The 26328-nt window shown below is 40.9% G+C and overlaps 2 protein-coding genes across 4 annotated transcripts in view; one reads left to right on the top strand and one right to left on the bottom strand.

The window, feature by feature from the left end:
• Positions 1-12099, top strand: part of BTRC (beta-transducin repeat containing E3 ubiquitin protein ligase) — a 220775-nt gene extending 208676 nt beyond the window's left edge. The window contains exon 16 of the transcript XR_012477907.1: positions 11416-12099. The gene's annotated coding sequence lies outside the window, so the exon portion shown is untranslated. The remainder of the gene's footprint in view (positions 1-11415) is intronic.
• POLL (DNA polymerase lambda) overlaps positions 8661-26328 on the bottom strand; it is a 45113-nt gene continuing 27445 nt past the window's right edge. For 2 of the 3 annotated variants that reach the window (XR_012477910.1, XR_012477913.1), the window contains 2 exons: positions 17330-17421; positions 8661-9230 (listed from right to left, as the gene is read on the bottom strand). The gene's annotated coding sequence lies outside the window, so the exon portion shown is untranslated. The remainder of the gene's footprint in view (positions 9231-17329; positions 17422-26328) is intronic. The other variant, XR_012477911.1, reaches the window with a different exon arrangement.

The raw sequence follows: 26328 nt of genomic DNA, 5'->3' as shown, positions 1-26328 counted from the left end.
AGCAGGTTCTGATGGTTGAGTATTGATAGAAGAATTGGATACAAATATAGACACTTTTTCCTTCCTCAGTTTATCAGCACACTTTAACATTAGTATTCCAAGTCATATGAAGAAAATTAATTTTCTAGCACAGTAACTCTTCCCCACAAATGCTGCAATGGTTCATTTCCTAGCCATTCATTATTGGGGTCCCTTATTGGGGTATCTGCTAATAACTTTTCACTTAATTGGTCTTTACTCTTGAATTAAGGATTTTATTGCAGTTGAAAGAGGTATCAGTTCCAAAATGCATGCATTTAGAAACACTGAAATAAAGGGACAGGGACTTATTGTTATTGTAAAGGTGGCATACAATAGCCATAATACTACTAGCCTTCTGCATTACGCTGCTCTTTGATAGTAGAGAATAAGGGTCATAACTGGTACTGAAGACTCTAACCCCAGATCCTTTTGAAGGTTTGCTGTCTTCAACACTTACTTCAAAGTCTATTTGGTGTACACCATAAAGAAGTTTCTAGCTTTTAATGTGATTAAGCATGGATTTGGCAACTTCAGAGCTGTTAGCTCAGAGGAGGACTTTCCATGAGCTGTCCTCTCTGCTGATGATGGAAAAGGGAATGAAGTTAAGTGGCCTGATAAACTTGAATCTCAAATTCCTGAGCTTTGGGGGTCATTTACCAGTGTATATTGTAGAAGAAATAATCAGGTAAGTAGAAGTTCATTTCCAGAGAAAGTAAACCCCACTTACCATCTCTGCATGATTTCAACAGGAATTGATTTTCACTAATCCCCAACTGGGCTAGAATAAATATAGGGTCTGACCTTTTTAAAAAGAAAAGAGAAAAAAGAACAAAGGAAAGTCTCTTAAACTATTAAAAGGAATGATGGGAAAGTAGCTGAAGTTGAATGAAATACCTCCATTGCAAATGTCTTCTCATAAATAAGTAGAACTCTGGTATTTAATGCTTTCTAAATTTCCAAATTTTAGAAAATTCCTTCTGCTGAAGATGGGGTGAAGACTTATTGAAAGGGAAGTGGGTGTGCAGGTCCATGTGTACATCCATGTGCATGTGCATACTTATTCTCTTAACCTGTGCTGCCAGGACAAAGGTCTGTAATATGCCTTGCTGCAAGCATGCATATTTTCAATGCCAGAAGAATTTTTTACTTTCAAGTATCCTGTTTAGAAATGGATATGAAGGAATTGTGAAAGGGAAGCTTTATGCAACTGTCCCTTGACAAAAATTCTTTTAGCTAAATCCGAACACCCTGAGAGACTTATAAACTGAAAGAGTGGCATGTACTGCTGTCTATGGTTGTCATAAATGTGAAAACCTTTAACCCTTTCCTGAAAAAAGAGTCTGGCTACTCTATATAGGTTGGTCTCCTGCTTGTGTCAAAACAAATTTCCTCATTTGATTTGGTACAATCAGAAACTAAAGATGAAAGAAATATGATTTCTCTCTTCCATTTCTCATTGGTCTGAACACCTGAAGTTGGCAATGACCTGATTTAAAACATTTCTTAAGGAAGGAAAAGATTTTTCAGAAGGGGAAGTTGGAAAGAGTTTTAATAATTTTTTTCCCCAGAATTATATTAGACATTAGAGATGAACCCTCATTGAACTTGATTTCATTCCTCAAGTGAGTGACCTGCACCCAAGTCATGTGGCTTTGGGAACCTAAACTGAGGATCTGAATCTGTGGCAGCTGGAGTTGGCTTCTCACGCCTTCACTCTGTTGCACACCACACTCTAGTCTTTATTTCCTGATCAAGTATAATTTCACTCTATACCTTTTTTCCTCATATTTGACCTCCTTAAGCATCCACAGTATATAAATAGGCTTACCAGAACCTGAATTATCAGAAAAATGACTTTCTATCTTTCCTTCTCTATCTCCCTATTCAAACATGAGATGCCATTGTTACAGAGATGTCAAGTCTCATCATTTCAGACTTCTCTTGGTATCTCTGAATCCATCCTCTCTTCTTTTAGCCAGTTTCACTATAATTCCTACCATAAGGTATGAATATCTTATGGAGCATGAGCTGAATGTTGCATTTCTTCATACTTTTGCTCATTGCTCATAATCAGAATTTTGGGTGCTAAGGAGGGAAAATGGTAAATCCATGAGTGTGGCTACCTGATTTCCAAGCAATGTTCTAGAACCTCACTGTTGGAAGTTCCCAGACAGAAAACAACTGAAAATTGTTTTTTGACCAATTCAGCTACTTTGAGTAATAGGGCTTTTCTCTCCGACGATGAATGTCATTGTAATATTTTGCTCCACTCCCTGCCACCCCCACTATTGCAACTCTGGGCACAAAAGTACTAAGGTGTGGACTTGTGCAATCATCTCGCCTCTCTGTACTCAGAAAAAATATAACCTTCCTTAATGCTTTCCCAGATTGGTGAAAAAATGAGTCCAACCTAAACTGTGGTTGAAACACTTGTGGTGTTCAGACAGATTGGAACTGTGAGGATGGGGCTGAAAATATAGAGATATGAGGTTTCCTGCGAGATTTTGATTTATTCAGTTCTTTGTTCTTCAGACTCAAGTAACAAGTGCTTTGACTTTTGTGATTATGTTATGGTGATGTGTAGTTAATGTACTAATAAGTTCAAGAGCTAGGATCATGGTAATAGAGTGTTTTTTTAACTGTTCAAAAAAAGTAACTTAAATTACAAATATAAAATTAAATTGTGAATTTGCCAAGTGTCTTGTCTCTTTACACAGTCATAGGAAGGTAAGTAAAATTGAAAAGCAGTTCAAGTTATTAAATACACACAGTGAAATAATGACAACATTCATATATGAAAATAAAATCCTAAAGTGCCAAGCCCTAAAATCAATCATGATAAACATGGTCCTGGTTAAAAAGATGCCCAAGTTGGTGATTTCTGTCTCTGTCTCTCTCTGTCTCTCTCTGTCTCTCTCTCTCTCTCTTTCTCTCTCTCTCTCTCTCTCTCTCCTTGGAGCAGTTATGAGTATGATTTCTGAGAATCCCTTCCCTAAGTATAAACTATTTCTCCTTCCCTTCCCTTTTTTCCCCATCTCACTTCCTAGAAGAATTAACTCCCATGGACTGACTAGGACTGATTGACAAAGATATGGTACCTCTCCTCTGATGCTGTAAGATTGAATCTGATAAAGGAGATCCTTAGATTCTCTACCCCCTTCCTTATGAGAAATTTATGGTTTGTTACCTGTTTCCCACTGCTCAGGCCCCTCAGTCGAGATAGAAGGTCCTCTATAGCCTTCCCATAAGGAGAGAAGCTTTTTTTTTCCCTCCCATCTCTCTGCTGCCATAGGAGAGTATTCTGTACCTAGAGGCCAGGGAGAAGGCAAGTTACCCTTACTAGGGCAAACCTAATGTGGGTATTTCATTACCAGCCTGAATTCTTGTATGGCGAAAACCTGAGCCTTGAAGAGAGTGAACTCCATTCTTTCAATCCTACTGATTTCAAGCCTTTTTTTTTATACTACCACCCCCTCAAAAGGCTGTAGTCCCTAAATCTGCCTTTGCGAAACCTTCTCTACTTTCTTCATTCTCTGGTCTGGGACAACAATCTTCCTCCTTCACAACTGCTTCTGCCATCAGCAGTGTTGTGGGGGGGGGGTGAACTCCTCTCTTCCTGATTGGCTCTTACCAATTAAGAGCATTTTATTAGACTGCTAATTAAAGGCACTTCGTTAGCAGCAGGGGATGCTGGGTGGGTGTCTGGATGCTGATGGAGCTACAGCTGAGGGAAATTGGTTTCCTCCCCCCATCAACCTTAGCCTCTCAGGACCCCCCTCAGTCCTAAAGCTTCTCCTTCCACTCGAAAAACCCTTGGCTTTCAATTAGTAGCTCTCAGGGGAGCAAGGTCATTAGTATCTGAACCCACCCCCTTCCCAAGCCCATGTGGACTTGGGAGGATTGGGAAACCTTTTTTCATTTGAGACCCTAGGGAGGCAGGGAAAAGAGTTCAAACTTTAGACCATGTGGTAAGAGTCAAGGAGGATGTTCCCAGATAAATCCAGGGGAGGCTCAATGAAGAGTTTTCTTGCTGTGGAGAGGAGCTATTTATTCCTAAGTCTCTGCTATTGATCTTCATCTGAAATTCTTTAACACCCTTTCTTCCCCAGCCCAGGAACCCAGGATTCTCCTTTAGTTTTTTTTTGTTTGTTTGGTTGGTTGGTTGGGGTTTTTTAGGTTTTTGAAAGGTAATGGGGTTAGTTGGCTTGCCCAAGATCACACAGCTGGGTAATTAATTATTAAGTGTCTGAGGTCAAATTTGAACTCAGGTACTCCTGATTCCAGGGCCGGTGCTTTATCCACTGCGCCACCTAGCCACCCCAGGACTCCCTTTTAGATGGGGGACAGAGCAGAGAATCTGGATCATGGATGGTAGTTCCAGTCTCAGGGCCACAACTAAGGTTCAACCATTCTGTCAAACCACAGTGCTAGCTGTAGTGACAGTCAGCGGCAGCATGTCACACTATTCAGCTCTTCCCTATTACCCAGGGGATCGTGACTGTCCTCACACTGAATTAAATTCCTTGTCTCTGAATCCTCATCATGGTATCATTTGAAGGAAAAAAAAGTGATCTGAAACAAATTAAGAAAGTCTCAAAGACATAGATAAAGACTTAATGGGTATAGAGGATTACATTTTCTGCCCTTTAAGAATTTGAGATGACTATTGAGGGAAGTTCCCAAAGAAGTCCCCTATGGGTCTTACTCCAGGAATGGGCCAGAATCAGTTGTGATCAAGAGCATTGACACCAGCAATTGAGGGTCACCCTGAGGACAGCCCCAGCTCCCTCCTCCTCCACCCTCCACCACCACCACTTAGCTGCAGAGTTAGCACCAGGGAGCTGGACTGGGAGGACAGATTTATGGCCAAGCCTAGCTCTCTCTGTTTAACCCGAAGTCGACTTGGGCTGCAGACACTAAATTAGATTGTTGACAATTAGAGAGACTAATGGGAGCTTGGCCGTCCCCGGAGCCAGATAGCCCAGCAAGGCAGCCCTTTATTAACCACCGATCACAGGCAGAGAGCCCCACGCACTCCACCCTCCCTCCAATACACACATACACACACAAACACATATTCCTACCTTCAGGAGCCTCATAACTGGTAAGGCCAGGGCCTTAGCCCCACAACCTGTGTCAGTATTCCACCATTCCTTCTTTGCTTTGACCGCACCCACCCATCCTGTGTCTTCATTGGGTGGTGGAAAGAGAACTGACTCTAAAAGTCAGAGGACCTTGATGTACCTGTATGACTTTGGGAAAGTCATCTAAAGCTTTCCTGAGCCTTGATTTCCTGTTCCATAAAATAAGGCGATTGAACTAGATGGTCTTTCCAAATCTAGTCTTATGATTTTTCTTCTCTCTCCTATCTTATCTCCTGGTCTCCCCTACATTTTCTGAACTAACTTTCTTCTACTGCCCAATCCCTACATACCTTCTCTCCCCTTCATCCTTTCTATTGTTTCCTTGTGTTTCTCCTTCTGGTTCTTCCAACTACATTTCCTCATCCTACCCTAGCCAGGTTGGGGGGTGGGGAGGGTCTCTCTCCTTTTTCTTTCCCAGAAACTCTTTGCTTTTACTTTTCTTCTCTATCACTTCCCCATATCTTTTCATCTTCCATCCATGTCCATCCAACAACCCTATTCAATAAACACCAGTGTGTTAGACTTTGGAGGTAGAGAAGGGCTGTAGAGCTCAGCCTGTCAAAGAATATGGCATACACGACTACTAGAAAATATTTAACCTGCATAAAAAATGTCAAGTATTTACTGAGGTTGATGAGGAGAGGGTCAAGAAAGACTAACTGGAAGAATGATATTCAAGTTTGGCTTTAAAGGAAGAGTGGAAATTCAGCAAGGGAGGGGAAAGGGTATCCCAAGATTAAGGGTCTAAGCAAAGACAGGGAGGCTGGAAGCTCGGGAGTCTATAGAAAATGGCTGTTGAACTGAAGCAGAGAACATAAGGGGCATTGTTCTGAGACAGGCTTGAAAGGTTGCCATGTCTGTCTCCTCTCTTAAGTCAGTATCTTGTAAGTCCCTTGTTCTTTGGATGTATGCATATTTTTTCTGCAACTCAATTCTTAACCTGTAATCCCATTTGGCAGGATGATGAAGCCTGTTCTCAAAATAATGTTTTTATATGCATAAAACAAAATATACAGTATTACAAGGGAAATAATTCTATTGAATATAGTTATGAAAATGTTTTTAAAAACAAGTTCATAGATTCCAGGTTGTGAATCCCTGAACTGCCTTACAAACTTCTTGAGTGCCAGAGTGATCAGCTCTCAACAAATGTTTGTGTTGACTCTTTCTGAGCCTCTCTTAGTATCTCCCTCCTTCCTTCCCAGCTGGACTGGCCTAAGTCTTCAAAGTCCTTTAATGAAGTGACCCTGCCAGGATTTCCCTCGCCTTGCCCCACTTGCCTCCTTGGCTGGGGCCAGGCTCAGGAGGCTGTTAGGAGAGTTCTAAGTTCTGCATCTCTTGAGCCTGTTGTCTCCCTCCCTACTTCAGCCCTGCCTGAGCCTGATCCTTGGTATCTGGGCAGTGGGCTAAGCAGGGAGGAATGGGTGGGTGGTAATGAGGTTGCTGTGAGTGGTGTTGTGTGGGGAGAGGCTCACATTCACTCAGGCAGACTCATAGCTCTGTCAGACTGATTGGTCCTGAGCGGAGGCACAAACGGCCCCCCGTGGACACACTGAGATTGGTTATAAAATTACAGGCATTTGTTCTGCTGTCAGTGCCCCCCCTTACACACACACACACACACACGCACACACGCACGCGTGCGCACACATGCTCTTCCCCCACCTCCAGGATCCCTTCCTTTCCTCCAGTTTTTAAGTCTGATGCTCAAGTCCCAGGGAAAAGTCACTAAGAAATCAAGATTGGGGAGCACCACACTTGTCCAAGGGCAGTATGTACTCAACAACTTAGGCACCAGATTAAGGGGGAAGGGGTTTGGTCTTCGTGTTTCCTAATAGGTAAAGTGAAACTGGGCACTCCTAGGACCCTTACCCCACTCCTATGATAGGATAAAGCAGTTGTTATAACTCCGGCATACCAGCCGCCCATTCTCAGAGATCAGGATTTCAGAGAGAGGTCTAGGTTCTTCTGGACCCTAAGGTCATGGTATCCTGAAGATAGGAGGAAAAGCACAAACTGTAAACAGCCCTGGTGTCCTTTTCTCATTTTCTGTCCTGTTTGTGAGGATGGCAATACTCGCCTTACTGCCTCCCCTGTTCTTGGCTACACATTTGCTACAGAAAAGGCTGTCCAAATTCTGAACCTTCACCATAGGCTCTCTCCCCAGTTTCTAAGCCAAAGATGACATTTAAAAAGGTAGCATGTGCCACTGAACACTGCCCCTAGTATAGGGTGCTTGGGACCAGTCACTTCAAGAGGTTTGAATTCCTCCTGTAAAATGAAGATAATTGATGGGCAGCTAGGTGGCGCAGTGGATAGAGCAGTGGCCCTGGAGTCAGGAGGACCTGAGTTCAAATCCATCCTCAGACACTTAATAATTACTTGGCCTTGGGCAAGCCACTTAACCCCATTGCCTTGCAAAAACCTTAAAAAAAGACAACTGATGAAGAAAAGGAAATGTGTTAAGAACAGGACAAAATAGTTCTTGCCTTCAAGAACCTTATAGCCAAGGGATAAAGAAAACACATAAAAGGTAACTTAAAATGGAAAAAAATACTTGCTCTATAGCATAGAATTGATAGGAGGGCCTGTTCCCTGAGGGTGCATCCTTCTGACCAGTCCATCCTGAGGTCGCCCTTTGGTCTCTGGCAGGCCTGCTACCTTCTTTACCCTGTGGTCTCTGAGGACTTTGAATTGACCACTATTGACTATCTCTGACTGACTACCATCTATGATGACAAATACCCCTGTGCTTCTAGGCAAGCTAAGAGAGGAAATAGGGTCATAAGTTTAGAGCTGATCAAGGCTCTTATGACAGATAAGGAAACTGAGTCCCAATTTCTTTCTTCCTGGGTCTTCTGTCTTCATATTTAGAGTGCTTTTCACTGTATCCACTATCTCTCATGAAGCTCGCATGTTTTAGGGGTTGGTCTACAGTACCCTTGATTGGTATTTTCCAGAAACAGGATGATCTCTGAGGATCAAGAGAGTAATTTATGAAGGATAATCTCTCCAGGGATGGGATAGTGTTGTTCTCCCCAACCCTACTGCTAGCCTAGCTAAGCTTCCTATCATTCATCATCCATTCCCAGCTCGGAATTTATTTGCTGTAATTACATCTTTAATTAGAGCTTTAATGGCTCATTGTTCACCAACAATGATGAATCTGTAGCTTCCTCCCCTGCTTCCTCCATCCCCCCAAAGGGGAGTGAGGGACCCCCTCCCCACCCCCAGAACTCCTTCCTTCCCAAGAGCTAGAAGGCTGATATTGAGTATAACCTCTCAAACTCTCTTGTTTCCCAATTCAACAACTTAAGGTATGACATACTAGAGAAGAGGAGGCAAATAAGAGTTCTTACCTCTCACCCTTACTAGCTATGTGAGGGAGTTAGCCTAGGTGTCCTCCCAGGTCTATTCCAGCTCTAAATCTGTGATTTAATATATTACATATACATATATATATATATATATACATATATATATATATATCTCCAGTCCAATTCAGTTCCAAGAATCAGCATACCACTCCTCAACACAAAATTGACTGTAACCTCCTATTCTTCCATTTCTTTCTGCTCCTAACCTAATCCCTGCAATCACTCTACCCCTCCCTATTTTCCCAGGCCATCCCATACCCAAGTCCCTTTTTAACTTGTTCCCTTTTAACTCTTTAACCCTGTAGTCAACCAGTTCACTGACTGATCACCAGAAACAAAGTCCTTTAAATGTCTTATTCCCCTATCCAATTGTGGCCTATGCCTTTTTCCAAACCTTAGTCATGGATTACTTTCATGTCTCTGTCCCATATTTCAATATCTCCATCTGGATTGTCCCATAGGCATTTCAAGTTCAAAATGTCTGTATTCATTATCTTGTGTGCCGTTGAACACTGCTGAAGGAAATCACAATCCTTTTGATAGGGTTCTGGCCCAGTTTCGTTCTCTGATCTCAGCTGCTGTGATCCTTTGTTCTTATGGCAGTTGGTGTCTCACATTTTTTACAATGTCTAAACCTCTTCTCTCCTCAAAGCTCCCACACCACTCTTCAGCAAAGGACCTTTCGTGCCTTACCAAAAAAAAAAAAATGGAAGCAATCTTTTGTTAGCTCCCTCTCCCAGTTATACAGTTCAAATCCCCTTTCCATTATTCCTCATTTCCCCCATCCTTCCTTCCAAACCAAGAAGGCTTCTAATTTGCCAAGCTTATCCCAAATACTTGTTTCCCTGATGTCAACCTGTTTTCCCTAGGTGCTTGTCCCTTCTAACATCCCTTCTGTCTTAATAATCTTCAGCCTCAGGGGTGGCTAGGTGGTGCAGTGGATAAAGCACCGGCCCTGGAGTCTGGAGTACCTGGGTTCAAATCCGGTCTCAGCCTCTATCCACTGGTTTCTTCCCCAGTACCTAAAACTGCCCACAGCAGCTGGGGTGAGTGGTGTGCTGCAGTGGAAAAAGCACCAACCCTGGAGTTGGAGGACCCAAGTTCAAAGCCTCAGACACTTAAGAATTGCCAGCTGTGTGACTTTGGGCAAGTCACTGAACCCCATTGCCTTAAATAAATTAAAAAAACTTTAAAAAGCCTGACCCTAGCATTCCCTCAAACTTATATCTCTCCTCTTCACAGTCAAACTTAAATATGTAATACACACACACACACACACACACACACACACACACACACACACACACACAGACATTATCTCCAGTTCTTCACATCCCATTCATTTCTCCACTCCTTGCAATATATGTTCTAACCCCACCACTCAATTGAAACTGCTATCTCCAAAGTTACTCCTCAATCTCCTGTGAAATCTGTTGGTCTTTTTTCAGTCTATCCTTGATTTCTCTGCAACATTTAATGCTAGATTCTTCTTCCTGAGTTTTCATGATTTCTCCAGGTTTTCTTCCCTACCTGTCCAAGCATTGCTTCTCAGTATTCTTTTCTATGTAAGGTTAAACTCCAGGTCTTTATACCAGGTTCTTCTCTTTATTCCCCAGTTCCCATGTATTGTCATCTTATATGCAGTTGACTCACAAAACTACACACCCAGCCCTCATTTATCTCCTGAAGTCAGGTCCCCACATTTCCAAATTCCTGCTCAATATCTCCACATGGGTTTCCCAGAGGCAACTCAAATTCAAAATGTTCAAAAATAATGTGTTATCTATCCCCCAAAGTATACCCTTATTCCTAAAGTCCCTATTTCTGTCATGACATCACCATCCCACATCTAAGTTTACAACCAAGGAGTTCTCAACTCTTCATTCTCCACCCCCATATCCAAACCATTGCCAAATCTTAACAATTTTACACCTTCATTAATTCTCACATCCTTCTCTATCTACCACTCTAATTCAAGTATTTATTTCATCAGTCACCTGGATTATTGCAATAACTTCCCATTTGGTCTCCCTTCTTCCAGTTATCCCTTTCCAAGCCTTCACACTGATGCTAAATTAATGTTTCTAAAACATGGGCCTGTCCATGTTACTCCCCTGCTCTACAAGCATCAATAGCTCCCTGTTGCCTCTAAAACAGTAATAATTACCAAAGGCAGAAAAAGTCCTTCATTTCCCCAAACTTGGATTTTCCTTGCAATGCTAAATATTTTATATCATGTACTTAAAAAAATCCATCCTGAGAAGGGATCCATAGGTTTCACTAAATTGCCAAAGGGATCCAAAATAAAGAGCCAGTGCTCTAAGTTAACTAGAAACATCTTTATTTGGTCATTTCTTTTTACAGTCTTGCTCTGCCGTATCTTTCAGAATGATTTCTAATTAATCTTCCTCATACTCAATATTTCAGTCAAAATTACCTCCTTGCTATAAATGACATTCCTTCTCCAGTTTCTACATCTATCCCAGTGTCTGGTATGTCATCCTACCTCACCTATCCTGGAATATTTAGCCATCCTCCAGGTTCAGCTCAAGTATCATTTCCTATAGGTGGCTGTTTGTTATTCCTGCTAGTTAATAGTGCCCTGCCTTTGAGCCCCCCCCCAAAAAAAATTAAGCTTTAAAGCATTTATTTAGCACCTACTATTTGCCAGCAATGTACTAAGCACTGAAGATAAAAAAGAAAGGCAAAACTTATTCCCTTCCTTCAAGGAGCTCACCACCTAATGGGGAAAATAGCATGAAAACAACTTTGTACAAACAAGACACAGAGAGACTAAATTGGAGATAATCTCAGAAGGAAAGCCCCATTAGGAAAGACTTCTTGTATTTTTGCATTTATCTGTGTGTAACCAGGCTTTGTTCAGGAAGACACCATGTGGGAGACAGAAGGGATCTACTTATGGGAAGAGGCATCTTTGTGTTATGCTGCCATTCTCTTCTGTAGCCAGAACAGCCATCTTTAAACTACCTCACTGCAACAATCTCTCTTCCCAGCAACATCCAGGAGGTAAAAGTCCTTTTCATCCAAACCACTGGCACAGTGCACTGATCCAGCTATGAGAGATGGTACCTTCTCCCTCTTCCACTTAGGACTTGTAGATCTGAGAAGTCGATTTCATGTTTGGGTCTTTTTTTCCCCCTCCTTTTCAATTCTAGGCAAATATGATGAATTCCTCAGTGGGGGAATTCCACTTGGATAACTTTGGAGCCAAGATTTCAGACCAGATATTACTGTTCATCCAGAAGGGAAACCCTGGTGCCTAGGCTCCCAGCCCAAGGGTGGGTAGCAATGCATTGGACCTGTAACTTGGTGGAATTATGCTGTATAGGATCTGAGTTAAGCTTTGACCCTAATCTTCCTCCCTTGCCTAAAGACTAAATTGTCCTGTGGTGTTGGGGACAGATGTTTGTATGTTTCTTCTTACTATAAATTTGAAGTAAATATTCTTTTGTAAAAGCTAATTGAAGGGAAAGAGACAGAAAGACATGGAACTTAAAGTCTTACAAAAAATCATGTTGAAAATTATCTTTTCATATAACGGGAAATGAAATAAAAGAAAAAATGAATATTTAAAAATCTAATTGAATATCTAATATTCTAATCATCTAATATCTAAAAGTCTAATATCCTCAACCCTCAACTCTGGAAGGAGTCATGAAATAGAATTATCCCTGACCTTTAACAGTAGAGTTCAGAATACCCCAGAAGAAAGGAAGGAACCATACCTAAGCATTTGAAGCTCACAAGTTTGTGAGTAGAGTGCTCATTTAAATCTCATTTTTAAAGCTCATTAAAATCCTTGTTTTACAATTAAGGAACTGAGGCAGGATGAGATTAAAATTTGCACAGGATCACACAGTAACTATCTGAGGCCAGATTTGAACTCAGATCTGATTTCAGGTCACCACTCTAGAATATAAGGTCCTTTAGAGCAGGGACTGGCATGTAGCAGATCCTTGATATTGTTTGAATTGAATCAAATTGGTTCAACTGTTTTATCAAATGTAAGCCTTGATCACAAAGAGGCATCTTGTGGCTTCAATAAGAAATCAGCCTAGCAAAGAGGTGGAGCCAAGATGACAGAGTACAGATGGCTTTCTACCTCTCAAGAAAACTCCAAACAGAGCTAGTAAATGTACTATACCAAATCATGAAGCGGACATCCAAGAAGTTATAGAGTCATTTTTGCAACCCAGGTCAGCATAGGGGAAAGACAAATGACCAAAAAAAAAATGGGCAGTACCCCAACATCCAGATTGAAGGTCAACTGTGGTTACGCACCAAGTCAAGATTGAAATCCTCAAGTTATACTGGACCACCAGGACCTCAGGATGTAGGAACATGTGTTAACTGGCAGCATTGCCCTTCACTGAGCAGTTCTGAGTCACAGATTGAGAGCAAAGTGAGGAGAGAGGTAGCCTTCCAGTTTAAAGAGCAGTTAGGTTCTAGATTGTGAACTGAGCGAGGAACAAATTCAGAAGCAAGCAGCAACTGTGTGACTCTGGCCCCAAGAGAAGAGTGGGGACTTAGTTCTGATTTCTAGCACAATCTGAAGCCTATAGAGGAATAACCAGGGTGGGGGATCACAGAACAAAGGGAAGTCTACAGTTTTGTCACTGTGAACCAGTTTAGCTTTCTCGCAGTCTGTGATAGTGATACTCCCAGTATACTGGGAGTAGCAGTCTACTGGAACTCCAAAGGGGGCAAGACCACTAGCCTTTTGCTCAGACTCAATTACAGAACAGTAGCTTGCAGAACCTAGAACATGTGGGAAGAAATTAGACTTTGCCCCAATCAGACTCTTTGGGAACACAGAAAGTCTGCAAGTTCCCATCATGAACTGTCCCTGAGATCATGGCAAAACATAATACCTCAAGAAGAAAATAGGGCCAGCCCTCTGTCTAGACTCTGGCCCTAAGATAAAGTCTGAAATCAGGAAGTACACTGAATGAGCAAATGATAATCTCATTATAAAGCTATTGTGGATACGGGTACTCAAGGCCAACCCAGAAGAAGGAATGATTCCAAATATCAGCAAAGTTTCAGAGTAAAATATAACTTGGGAAGAAATTCAACTAAGTTAAGATAAAAGTTTCTAAAAAGTTATAACTTTTTTTTAATGAAATGAGTACTAGATGAAAAAAATGCGAAAGAAATGAGAGCTATGAAAGAAAAAAATTGAAAAGAAATTAACAGGTTAGCTCAGGTGAAACAAAATCATACCCAAGAAATAAACTACTTAAAAATTTAAACATACTAAGAATAAACCAATGACTCCATGAGATGAGACATGTTGAAATAAAGCCAAAAGCTAAAATAAAAATAGACAATATAAAACAAAAAGCCTGGAAAACTGATAGAGAGAAAATTTAAGAATCCTTGCAATATCTGAAAACCATAAATAGCTTAAATATCCTATCTCAAGAAATCAGAAAGTCAATCTCAGAACTAGAAAACAAAGTAAAAATAGAAATAATCTACTGGTTACCTCCTGAAATTCAAAAAGGAGAACTCTTGGGAATACAAAAGCCAAAATAAAGACCTTCCAAGTCAGAAAAAAATCCTACAAGGATTTAGAAAAAAAAAGAATTCAGGTACATAACAATCCTACTAAGGATCACATGACTTCACCACCACTAGTAGAGAATTTGGAATATGATATTCCAGAAGGCAAAAGTTTATAGACAACAATAACTTAATCGGCAAAACAGTATAATGTTACAAATGGGAAATAGACTTAAATGAAGTAAAGTATTCTCAGCTTCCTGATGAGAAGACTGGAGCTATTAGAAACTTTTACATGCAAACACAGGAATGAGAAATAAAAGATAAATATGAAATAACAGGACTGTTTACATTTGAATATGGGGTAATTCATGTGTATCTCCCCTTGAACTCTTCCCCTCATCAGGATCAAAAAGGGAATCCATATTAGAGAATCTGGGATTGGTTCTGTTAGTCTTAATGTTCTATCTTAATGGAGAAGGGAAGAGGAATATATTAGGGAAAGGAGAACGGTTAGGGGAAATTATCTTACATAATCAGGATGTACAAGTAGACATCTATATAAATGAGGAGGATTTCTAGGGGAGTGACTGACTCTGGAATTCCACTCTCCTCTGAACTGGTCAAAGGAGAGAATACACAAACATACACAGTTGGATACAGAAATATGTTTGACTCCACAGAGAAATCTGAGGGAAGAGGGGAAAAAGAAGAATCAAAGTCAAGTTATATGAAGGAGGGATTCCAAGCAAAATGAATCCTAAGAATGTACAAAAAATATTTTAGTTCTTTTTGAAATGGCAAAGAATGGGAATCTGAGAGGAAGTCTCATCAGCTAGATACTAGCCCAACAAATTCAGTTTATAAATATGATCAAATACTATTGTGCTTTAAGAAATGATGAAGGGGATGATTTTTGACTAAGCTGGAAAGTCTTTATGAACTGATACAAAGTGAATGAACAAAATTAGAAGAACATCTATATAAAAATATTGTAAATACAACTTCAAAAGAATTATGATTAATGATGAAAATGCTACCCACCTCCTGATAGAGGTGAATGAAATACTCGAGTATAGAATGAGGATTTTTTTTAGGATAGGGTCAATGTGAAATTTTGTTTTGCTTGAGTATTTTTCTTCTGAGGGAAGAGTAAGAAGGAGAGAAAGCAGATTTGTGTTATGGCAGACTAATCTTGTTCATCCATAGTTCTTGAAGACCAATGGCATCATGAAGGTGATGACTTAGCTTCCACATGAAGTGAGGCTGAACTGAACTGCCCAAAGTCATCAGCCTCACTCTATTCTTCAAAGTAATTAAAGTCCAGTGGCAAGACAGAAGTTAAGATGAGTAGAAATGGCCCAGGATGCAGTGGATACCTTTGACCTTTTTCTAAATTGAAGTTTTTCCCAGACCTCATATTTCTTTTCAATGCACTAAAGTAGTAAAAGAGGGGAATTTTATCTATACTCTTTTTTAGGTTTTTGCAAGGCAAATGGGGTTAAGTGACTTGCCCAAGGCCACACAGCTAGGTAATTATTAAATGTCTCAGACCGGATTTGAACCCAGGTACTGCTGACTCCAGGGCTGGTACTTTATCCACTGCCACCTAGCCTCCCCTCTATACCTTTTATCAGTGATTTGGATAAAGATAAAACTGGCATGCTTATCAGATTTGCAGATGACCCTCAAGCTAGGAGAGATAGCTCACAATGAGAATCAAAAATCCAAAAATAACTGGATAGGACTAGAATATGGGCTAATTCTAACAATGAAATTGAATACTGAGATAGATATCATGTCCTATAACTTCATTATGAGGATGGTATGATTAGACTCAATTTGGAAAAGATAGGCAGGGTTTGGTGGATTGCATTTGATATAAGTCAATGAAAATGGCACCCCAAAAAAAAAAAACCAAAAAAAAGCTAAAGAAACTTCAAGAAAGATAAAGCTTCTGAAAAATGACTCAATGACCCTGCATTCTTCCCTCATCATAACATTTGAAGTATTATGTTCAGTTTTAGGTCCCATGGACCTAAAGACTAAGCTGGAAAACATCTGAAAGAGTGTAATCAGAATGGTGAAAAACTTTTTTAAAGTCCATGCAATGAGGACCAATTGAAGGACTTGGAGATGTTTAAGTGTAGATAAATTATGACTAGTGGAGGTAATTTAGAACATGTCAGCTATCTTCAAATACTTGGCTTTGATTGACCAGAGAAAGTGAAACCAGGGAGGAATAGTGGAAGTTCCAAAACACAAGTTTAGGCTTGATGTCAGGAGAAATTATCAACACCATCCCAAAGAGGAGTGAAGCTGCCTCAGGAAGCAAGCAGTAAGTTCCATTTCAGAGACTGACTGAATGACCTCTTCCCGAGTTTGGTATACTGAAGAGTATGGTATACTTTGGGGAGTTTGAATTAGATCAAAAGATTGCTGAGGCCCTTCTAAACTCTTAAAAATCTGTTGATTAAGTTTTTCATACACTGGACTCTGATATCTGGAGAGGCGAAGGACAAGTAGATAGAACTTGAGAATCAGATGCTTTGAGAGTTTGAGGATTGGGGCTGGTTAGCATCTGATAACCTGGTGTCCTCCTCCCTTCATCATCCACCAAATGTCACCTTATGGCCCAACTTACAGTTGGACCAGATCTCAGGACCTGACAAATCCCTCTGGATTTTTAGCAGAAACTGGATGCTCCTTCCATCCCCAACAGTAATCTTCTCCCAAGAGCTATTAGATGGTTGAACAGATGGAGCAGACATGTGGTCAGATAAAGAAAGTCATAAGTGATCTGAGGCTCCCTGCCATGAAAGCAGCCTCAGCTCCAAACTTGTTGGAATCTACCTGATCCCCATCAGTAAGAAGCCACCAAACAACCACACACACACACACACACACACACACACACACACACACACACACACACACAAGAACCCACTCATAGTCATCATCTAGTTCTAGCCTTGAAATAGTTTTCAATCCTGACTTTGCCATCCCTCCTAGCTTTATGTAATCTACAAATCTAAAAAGCCTGCCTTCTCTATTATAATCATTAGAAAAGTGCTTTGAAAACTTTGAAAGTATTACTACTGATTAAAAATGATGGACAGGTCCCCCAGATACTCACTAGAGTCATTCTTCCAAATTAATAATAGAAGACAAAAAGAAATAAACCAAAACATAAAACTAAGCAATGAAGTCCCTTATCCAGGAACATGTTAGGTCCTGGTCAGGAAAAGACCGAATCCTTACCTACTCCTCCCAATGTATTCTTTCAGTCTTTGCCCACTTCTAGTATTCACTCCATCCAGGAGGGGAGGGAGGCCAACATGACTTGGAGAGAACTGGTGAGTAGAGACAGAAAAAAGAAACTGAGATTGGGCCCATTTCTGGGTAAATAACTCAAGAAAAAGTCAAAAGGAAAGATACCATATATATCAAGACATTAATGGCAGGGGGAAAGTACCGTAAGGTCAAGTAAGTGCCAGTCAACTGGGAAACTGAAGAAATTGTGGTCCATAAATGTAATGGAATATTATTTTATTATTCCATAAGAAATTGCAAATATCATGAGCCCTTAGAAACTTCATGAAATTTGTCAGAACTAATGAAGGGCAAAGTAAAAACAGAACATATCATTTACTATTAATGTAGATAAAACATAAAAAGGCAAAAGAACTAGAGTTAAATGCAATAACCAAAATATTAGCTTGCAAGCACCCTGGTTATTACTGCTTCCTTTGCCTCTGTACCCTCAGTCCCTGCTCAGTACCCTATTACATGGTAAACAAATAGTGACTTTACTGGATGAGGAGAGAAAATTTGCTAATAGTTTCCAGCCTTAGTTCAATCAAGCAGAGTGATCAGAGAAGAAAAACTATTAATTGAAAAATAAAAATTAATTGAAGGTGGGGAGATGGGGGGTCAGAGGAATTTCCTAAAGAAAGGTAGAACCTGTCCTTTGAAGGAAGGCTTAGACCTGCACAGATCAGAACAATTCCAGGAACCACATTTTAAGAACAAGCTGGAGCTCTCCAAGTGAGGAGAATCAAGAAAGGAAAGGGAACACATAACTGTGCCATATGAAGATTAACTATGGGACATTAATCCTGCAGAAGAGAAGAACTAATGGGATATATGAACACCGTCTTCCAAGTATCTGAAGGGTTTTATAGAACAAATTTTTTTCTGTGATCTCACCCATGTCCATAGACTCAATCATCTCTACACAGTTGACTCATGAAGCAGTATAACCAAGTCAAATCTCTTGTCAGAACTCTAGTCCCATTATCACCAACACTGTGCCAGACATCTACTTGGATATCAGTTGACATCTCAAACTCAAGTCTACAAAAGAAAAAAAAACTTCTCAACAAAACATACTCTTGTCTCCAAATATCCCTTTCCCTTTCCAGGTTAAGACCATCTTCAAAGTCTCCTGAGTTCATATTCTTCAAATTAGCCTAGACTCTTTCCTTTTTCCTTATCCAGTTCATTGCCAAATCCTGTGAATTCTACCTCAACATTCCTTCCAAGTGGCATAATAGATAAAGACCTGATCCTAGAGTCAGGAAGGCCTAAATTCAAATTTGTCCTCAAACACTCGAGCTGTATGACCCTGAGCAAGTCTACCTCAGCTTCCTCAACTGTAAAATAGGGATAATATCCTCTTTTCAGGGGTGTTGTGAGGGTCAAATGAAATATTTGTAGTAGGTGCTTATGAAATTCATCTTTTCCTCCTTTCTTCCTCCATCCTTTTTTCTTCTTACAAAATGTCAGGACCTTGAGGACAAGGAACTGTTTCATTTGCCTTTATAGCCACAGTGCTGGCATTGAACTGGCCATTCCTGCATGCATTCAACAAGATGTCCCCTGGATGCACACTCCTACTTCAGCTCTGACTCTGATTCCTCCAAGGCTGAGCTCAGATAGCACCTCCTCCATGAAGCCTTCCCAGTGCCTTTAGGACTGTCTCTGTCTCTGACTTCTTCTCTCTCTCCCTACATTAAATTATGTACAAGTGTGCATCCCCTAACATAAAGGTCCTGAACCTGGGGTCCAGATCTGGGGAGAGATTTCAAGGTGAATTTCCATGGGGGAACAATATATCTTTATTTTTACTGACTTTTGGTTTGCTTTATGATTCTATGTAAATTCAAAGGAGAGTTCTTTAAGAAAAGCATATTAGGATATCAAAAGTCCTACTCCTATATCCCTCGATATTATTCTCTTCAGCCCCCATCACCCTCTGGGGCCTTCCTCTGTTTGGCTGATTCATTCCTGAACTTCCATTTTAGGAAAACTAACAGACCAATTTTGGTCTTGTTCAGTCATGTCCAAGACTCCCCAAACCCATTTGGAATTTTTCATTTCCTTCTCCAGCTCGTTTTACAAGAAGAGGAAACTGAGCCAAACAGTGATTTGCCCAGGGCCACATAGCTAAAGTCTGAGATGGAATTTGAACTCATGAAGTCTTCTAATTCTAGCCCCATCCTCTATCCACTGGGCCACCTGGCAGCCTCTAACCTTTAATTACACTTCTGTTTATTCCTCTACAGGCTTCACTCCCAACTCTTTGGACTTTCTCTTCCAGGTCCTTATGAGTACCTCCCTTGTGTGTTTTTAAGCTCCTTGAGGGCAGGGACCATCTTTCCTTCTGGTGTATTTGTATTCCAGAGCTTAGTGTAGTATCTGAAATGAAACTTGATCTGATTGATGACCAAACATGAAATATGCTCCACAGAGAAAAGTGCAGATCGAAGATTATTTTCTTCCTTTCTTTTTTCTTTCCCAATGAAGCGGGGATTCAATTTGCAAGATAAATATATATATTTGTAATAGGCTTTATTTTTATTGCCTTCTCAATATTTGGGATAAGGAGAGAGGAAGGGAAAGATTTTGAATTGAAAATAAAATAGAATTTTAAAGAAATGCTTGTTGACTGACTGACCAACAATATTGTCATCAGATTGCCAAAAGGGTCCATAGTGTTAAAAAAAAAAAGGGTTAAGAACCACTGACCTAGAAGCCTGTAAGCCTTAAAGAAAGACTATTTCTTTTCTGATTACCTACCCATGATGCTTTGCACACAGCTTTTACTTAATATTTTTCAAATTGAATGAGTATAATTAAGGAATTCACAAAAAGACAAATTTCTGTTCCAATATGTAGAATTCGGGGCAGCTAGGTGGCACAGTGGATAAAGCACTGGCCCTGGAGTCAGGAGTACCTGGGTTCAAATCCGACCTCAGACACTTAATAATTACCTAGCTGTGTGGCCTTGGGCAAGCCACTTAACCCCATTTGCCTTGCAAAAACCTAAAAAAAACAAAAACAACAATATGTAGAATTCTAATTCAATACTCCAAGGAGTTCATTGATAAGAAGAAAGGCCTCATAGACACAAAAACACAGTAATTTTTATAATAGCTAGAGAGAACTAAAACTAGAAAAGAACTTGAAAAAGATGCCCATTAATTGGAGAATGAATGAACAAGGTGTGGTTCATGAATTCATGGAATCTCACTTCATAAGAAATGATGGAAATGATGACTGCAAATATCAGCAGGTTCTCTGCTCAGATAACCTGATAAAGGAGATAAAAGACTCATTCAATCTCTCTTAATAACCCAGAAATCATCAGTTTCACCAGAATTCACCAAATTCACATTTGGAACTCAGCTTTCTGAAACTGTGTCTTGAAGACTCTTGGGAGAGAGAAACCAGAAGCTGTAACTAACGGTCATGCTGGTTACTCGCTATGTGGGAGTAAGCACAAGGTCAAATGAGATACCCAATTTCTAATTGCCCAGCTTCTCTGACTCTTCCTCCTCAATTCAATGAGCTTCAGAAGTAGATGATAGAAATCAGAAGCTGAGAAGTGGTTTTTCCCTAGTCGAGGTTAAAACAAAAAACAAACATGCAAAAAACACCTGATACAGTGCATATACTTAAGGATTCTTAAAGCAGCTCAGTATTTCCTCTGTTGTTTTTAAGAGGGATTATGCTAAAACTTTTATCTTCATTAAGTTGTTGGACAATTTATTTTCCCTTTGGGAGGAGAAGCTGATTAAAAATTGACTCATACTCTCATCTCTTCACCAAATGAATTGTTCCCTCCATTGCTCACTGTCCTTTCATTGTTATCATTTTGCTCCTCCCCCTTTATAAAAAAAGAAATATAACTGTCACTAAATCCTTTTCTGGTGTGATTAATGCTGGCACAGGTAAAGATCTGGAAAGAAGTTTGGATATCTTTAAAGGGACAGAAGACACATTCTCATTTCAGATGGACAGAAGGGCAGGAAGAATAACCTCTGACTCTTTTCTGATTGTAAATCCTTCAAGGACAGAGACTGTCTCTTTTTCTTATTTGTATTTCCAGTGCTTAGCATAGTGCCTGGAACACAGCATTTAATAAAGATTGGATTGAATTGAATTTGAAGTCCAAAATGCAAAGAGAGACTCATTAAAATTATACCCTTAGGCAAGTGCAAGCTTCCTTAAACTCAGAGGTGTGGTAGTAAATGTATAACAACCAGGTCTGGGGAGGAAAAATGTAGACACCACACACTTTTAAGTTTAATCAACACTATTAATATTTTCTCCATTTAAGACTACATGATCAACAGAACATTAAATCAGGTCTTGATTTGCAGTGATTGCCTGTTGCCAAGGAGTAAATATTACAACTGGTTCTTGAGTTCATCTCTGCATAAACAAGAGAATAAGGAGAGAATAGTAAAACATAATGTATCTGTGCTATACATGCATATGTATATATGTGCATGTTATATATATCTGTTAATGTATAGAACATATATTCACATACACACATTTCTATGTATACTCTACTGATCGGGACCTAGTTGAAATAATTATTTTTTTTAATTAATTTTTTTAGGGTTTTTTTTTTAGGTTTTTGCAAGGCAAATGGGGTTCAGTGGCTTGCCCAAGGCCACACAGCTAGGTAATTATTAAGTGTCTGAGACCGGATTTGAACCCAGGTCCTCCTGACTCCAGGGCTGGTGCTTTATCCACTGTGCCACCTAGCCGCCCCCTGAAATAATTATTATAAGAAATAATAAAAGTGACTCAAGTCTAGGAAAAGAAAATGTATGTTAAGGGTACCTTCCCATTAAATTTCTTGACACAAAAGAAACATTCACTCAAATACCTTGCAGGTGATGAGGGTGTTCATCTAGAACAGGAGCTTGCCAATAACCTTTATCCAGGTTACTGGTGAGACCTTTAAAGAGAAACACAGGGGCAGCTAGGTGGCACAGTGGATAGAGCACCGGCCCTGGAGTCAGGAGGACCTGAGTTCAGATCTAACCTCAGACAATAAATTGGGCAAGCCACTGAACCCTATTGCCTTGCCAAAACTTAAAAATAAAATAAAATAAAGAGAAACATATCCCCTAATTGCTAGGGGACTGGCCTTTCAAGAAGCATGGGTATTAAGATATGAACCGATTCAAAGTGAAGTAAGTAGAGTCCAGGAAGTTAATATACACAATCACTATAATTTAAATAGAAAGTAAACACAAAACACTGGGAGTTGTGAAATCATTAAGACCAAGAAAAGATGTGAGAAGGTCCTTCCCTCCCTTCTTTGGAGGAACTTTGGAGAAACTCAGGCTGGTCCCCTGGTAGTTTGAATCCAGTATTGGAATGAAATTAAACACTTGTAGATCATTTCCGAATTAATCAAAGGAGGTTTACTTAGCCACAGGTGTATGAATGTTCAAAGAGAACTAGCAGCTTTGGAGTGAGAGCTTGCCAAGCCCTTTTCCGGCTCCAAGCATATGAAGACACACCCCCACCCCTTCAGAATAAATGGATGAAAACAACTTGTTCCAACAACCCTGAAGGTGACTGAAGCCTGCAATGTGGAGTACTTAAACCTTGGTCAAACACCAAGGATGCCAAGGTTATCCACTGCATATCAGTCTATTGAAAATCTTGATTTTTATCTTGCCACTGGATTTTGATGATTTTGGAAAAGAGAGAGTGAGGCTGATGACTTTGCAACTCTGCCTCACAAGTATTGTGATTGATCATCTTGGAAAAGAAAGGAAGAGCAGGGGTGGCTAGGTGGCACAGTGGATAAAGCACCGGCCCTGGAGTCAGGCATACCTGGGTTCAAATCCAGCCTCTGACAATAATTACCTAGCTGTGTGGCCTTGGGCAAGCCACTTAACCCCATTTGCCTTGCAAAAAAAAAAAAAAAGGAAGAGCAACAACTTAGTCATAGAAGAAAGGAATTCAGTAATGATATTCAATGAGGACATTGGGCTCAGCCTTAGATTAATCATGATGCTGGCCCATGGTCAGAGGTCTTTTGCATTGAGACAAATAGAAGGCTATTTCAAGGACCTAAGCCAACCTTAAGGAGAAGCTTATTTGGCTTCAGGATTTTATTGCTTCTCAAAAAGAGCTAGGGCTTTAGGAAACCCACCCAGCCAACTTGGCAGGGTCCTAGGATATATTGTTTCCCATGAGGAATTAGACTAGATGGCCTCTGGAGTGCTCTCAGGTGCTAAACAATGAGTCCAGGGACTGTGAAATAAGGAAAAATAGATACTGAATCCACTTGAAGTCAGGAAGACTCATTTTCCTGAGTTCAAATCTGATCGCAGATACTACCTGTATGACCCTGGGAAAGTCATCTAAACTTGTTTGCCTCGGTTTCCTCATCTTTAAAACAAACAGGAGAAGGAAATGGGAAAACCACTCCAATATCTCCACCAAGAAAACTCCAAATGGGGTCATGAAGAATAGGACATTTTTGAAAATGTTCAAACTACAGGCAACATTTCCATAAAAAGGAGAGAGAGAATGTGGGTTTTGCAAAGAAGTCTAAATGAAAAGTAGTTCTAAGGAAAAAAATTGATGCGAGTATGCATTTACTTTCAACTAGAAAGAATCCTAATAATGACATCTCTAATTGAATGTAAGATCACTGATCAAGAGCTGGAAGGGTCTTAAAGACCATTAACTACAACACCTTCAATTTACAAATGAAGCCTGGAGAGGTTAAACTTCTTGTAGGTCCAAGGTCACACTGTTAGTACTAAAGGCATAATTTGGATTGTAGAACACTGTAGAACCTGTGGTTTTTCTAGGGCAGAATTTTAACAAACAGAAGTGGAAAGGGGTTGGGAAGAGAGGTCATTTCAGTCATGGAGACAATAAATACCTAGTCTGTCAGGAATAAAGAGATCATGCTGGAAAGATAGGTTGAGATAAGATTTTAGAGGACCTTGAATGGCAGGCTGACTTTTCATTTTATCCTGTTGGCATAGGAAGGTACTAAAGGTTTTTTAGTAGAAGAGGGACTGTGTTCAGTGACAGAGTAGGAAGGCTGCATGGTGAGTGGCTTGAAGAAAACTCATAAAAGGAAAGAGGGTGGAGGCAGGAAGACCAGATAGAAAGCTATAAGAGGCTATGAAGCTGGATCATTGAGAAGGAAGAGGAAAGGATGAAGGCAAAAGATGTTGTGATGAAAGACGGTGGTTTAGGGGGGTAGATAGGGAGATGGATTGAGGGGGAGAAGGAAGAAGATGATAGAGAATCTCAGTTCTGAAATTCTGACATCCCTCCTTCAACCAGGCAGTCCTAGCCTTGACTGTGCCAGCGAAAAGCATGCGGTAAGTATGCTCCACATTACATATGTATATTGGAGAGTAAATAACCCCAAAAAGTGCCTGTAAATAGACTCCGAGTTTATCCTTTATTAATGAGGCGCCAGGCGCCTGCTGTGTCAGAGCAGCGAGACTTTTGTAATATCAAAACCTAAATTACACATCCCAGGAATGCAGGAATCGCTCCCAGTCTCTGCCTATCCAAGCCTTCAGTCTTTTCTCTGGGCAAAGGCCAGCCTCCAATGGGGATACAGGTCAGGGTGTTCCCCTCCCAGAGGAGCTGCAGCTGATGATGTGATGGGGCTGCAATATTCCTATTCCTTAAAGGATTCAGCAGGGCTCCCCAGCCCCCAACCTATCCCCTGACCATCCCTGATCAAAACTGGCCACTCAAAATGTGTTTGGAACATAGGGGACAACTTGAATTCTCATTCTAAGGAGATTTGTTTTAGGGGTTTGGAGATCCTGAGGATCCACCCCCAAATACCAGGGCTGGATCCTCTGTAACAGCTTTTGTAGGAGGATGGGCTTCTTTTAGGGCTTTGGGATCTCGTATAAACAGATTCTGCTTCTATTTGGGAAGTATGTGTGTTAGGGACACCTGAAGGGTGGGCAAGATACTGGAGTTAAGGGCCCATCACTCCCTGTGTACAGATCCTTGAACTCAAATTCCCGAACCTTCCAAAGTGAATTCTTGTCTTCCTGGGCCTCTCCTGAATTCAGGAGACAAAGCCTAGGGCAGATGACCCTCAATCCAGATCTAAGAAACCTTTCCTCCCCACCCTGCCTAATCCATCCTGGCCCAATCTTACCATTCTCCCAAATACTCTGCTCTCCTCTCCTTCTCCCCATACTGAGATTCTTCAAAGGAAATGGTATACTATGCCTTGGAACCTCACCTGGCAGAAGGGTCATCTCTCTTTCCCTCTGCCCAAATTTTGAGTCCAGGGTCTCTGACCCAGGCCTGAAAGCACCATTGAAGACTGGCTCCTGGACCAACCCCTGGATTCTAAGCCCCGGAGTCTTGGACACTGCACCCTTTGGAAAGACTCTGCCATAGGTTGTGGACTCTGGACCTGGCCCGGACTGCATCCTCGGCAGGATTTACAGCCTGGCCTGGGCAGGCAGCTCCCAGCGGCCTTGGCGTCATGTTGAGTCTGTCCCATTATATGGACAGTTGAGTTTAATAGTCACTGTGTGCTTGGAGCCCCTGGTACAGAGCTGTACGTGGCGCGGCCCAACACCCCCTCCGTTCTTGCCACCACCCGCCCGATCCCCAGCCACCCGGCCCATCCACACAGTAAATTAAAAATATGAATCACGTCTCCCCGCTGCCTCCCCAAACGCTCGTCTTGTCAGCCTCTGTGTTCTCTTCATTTGTATTACCTTAATTTAATGTTAATTATGGTCTTCATTTACAAGGAACAAGCAACCCGAGCCAACTCCCCTCCCGCCAGGGACCCTCCCTAGCTCCCTGCCCACCCCCTCAGCCCCTACCTCTCTCCTCTTCGGCCTGGCACCCTACCCACTTCTTACCCCCATTCCCAAAGGTGGCCACTCCCACCAGATCCCCTACTTTGCCTGGAAGAGAAGATGAACTGGGGA

Source organism: Macrotis lagotis, chromosome 4 (genome assembly GCF_037893015.1).
Source record: "Macrotis lagotis isolate mMagLag1 chromosome 4, bilby.v1.9.chrom.fasta, whole genome shotgun sequence".
Lineage (NCBI taxonomy): Eukaryota > Metazoa > Chordata > Mammalia > Peramelemorphia > Peramelidae > Macrotis > Macrotis lagotis.
The sequence above is the reverse complement of the archived record's forward strand: the minus strand, read 5'-3'. Positions and strand labels throughout refer to the sequence as shown.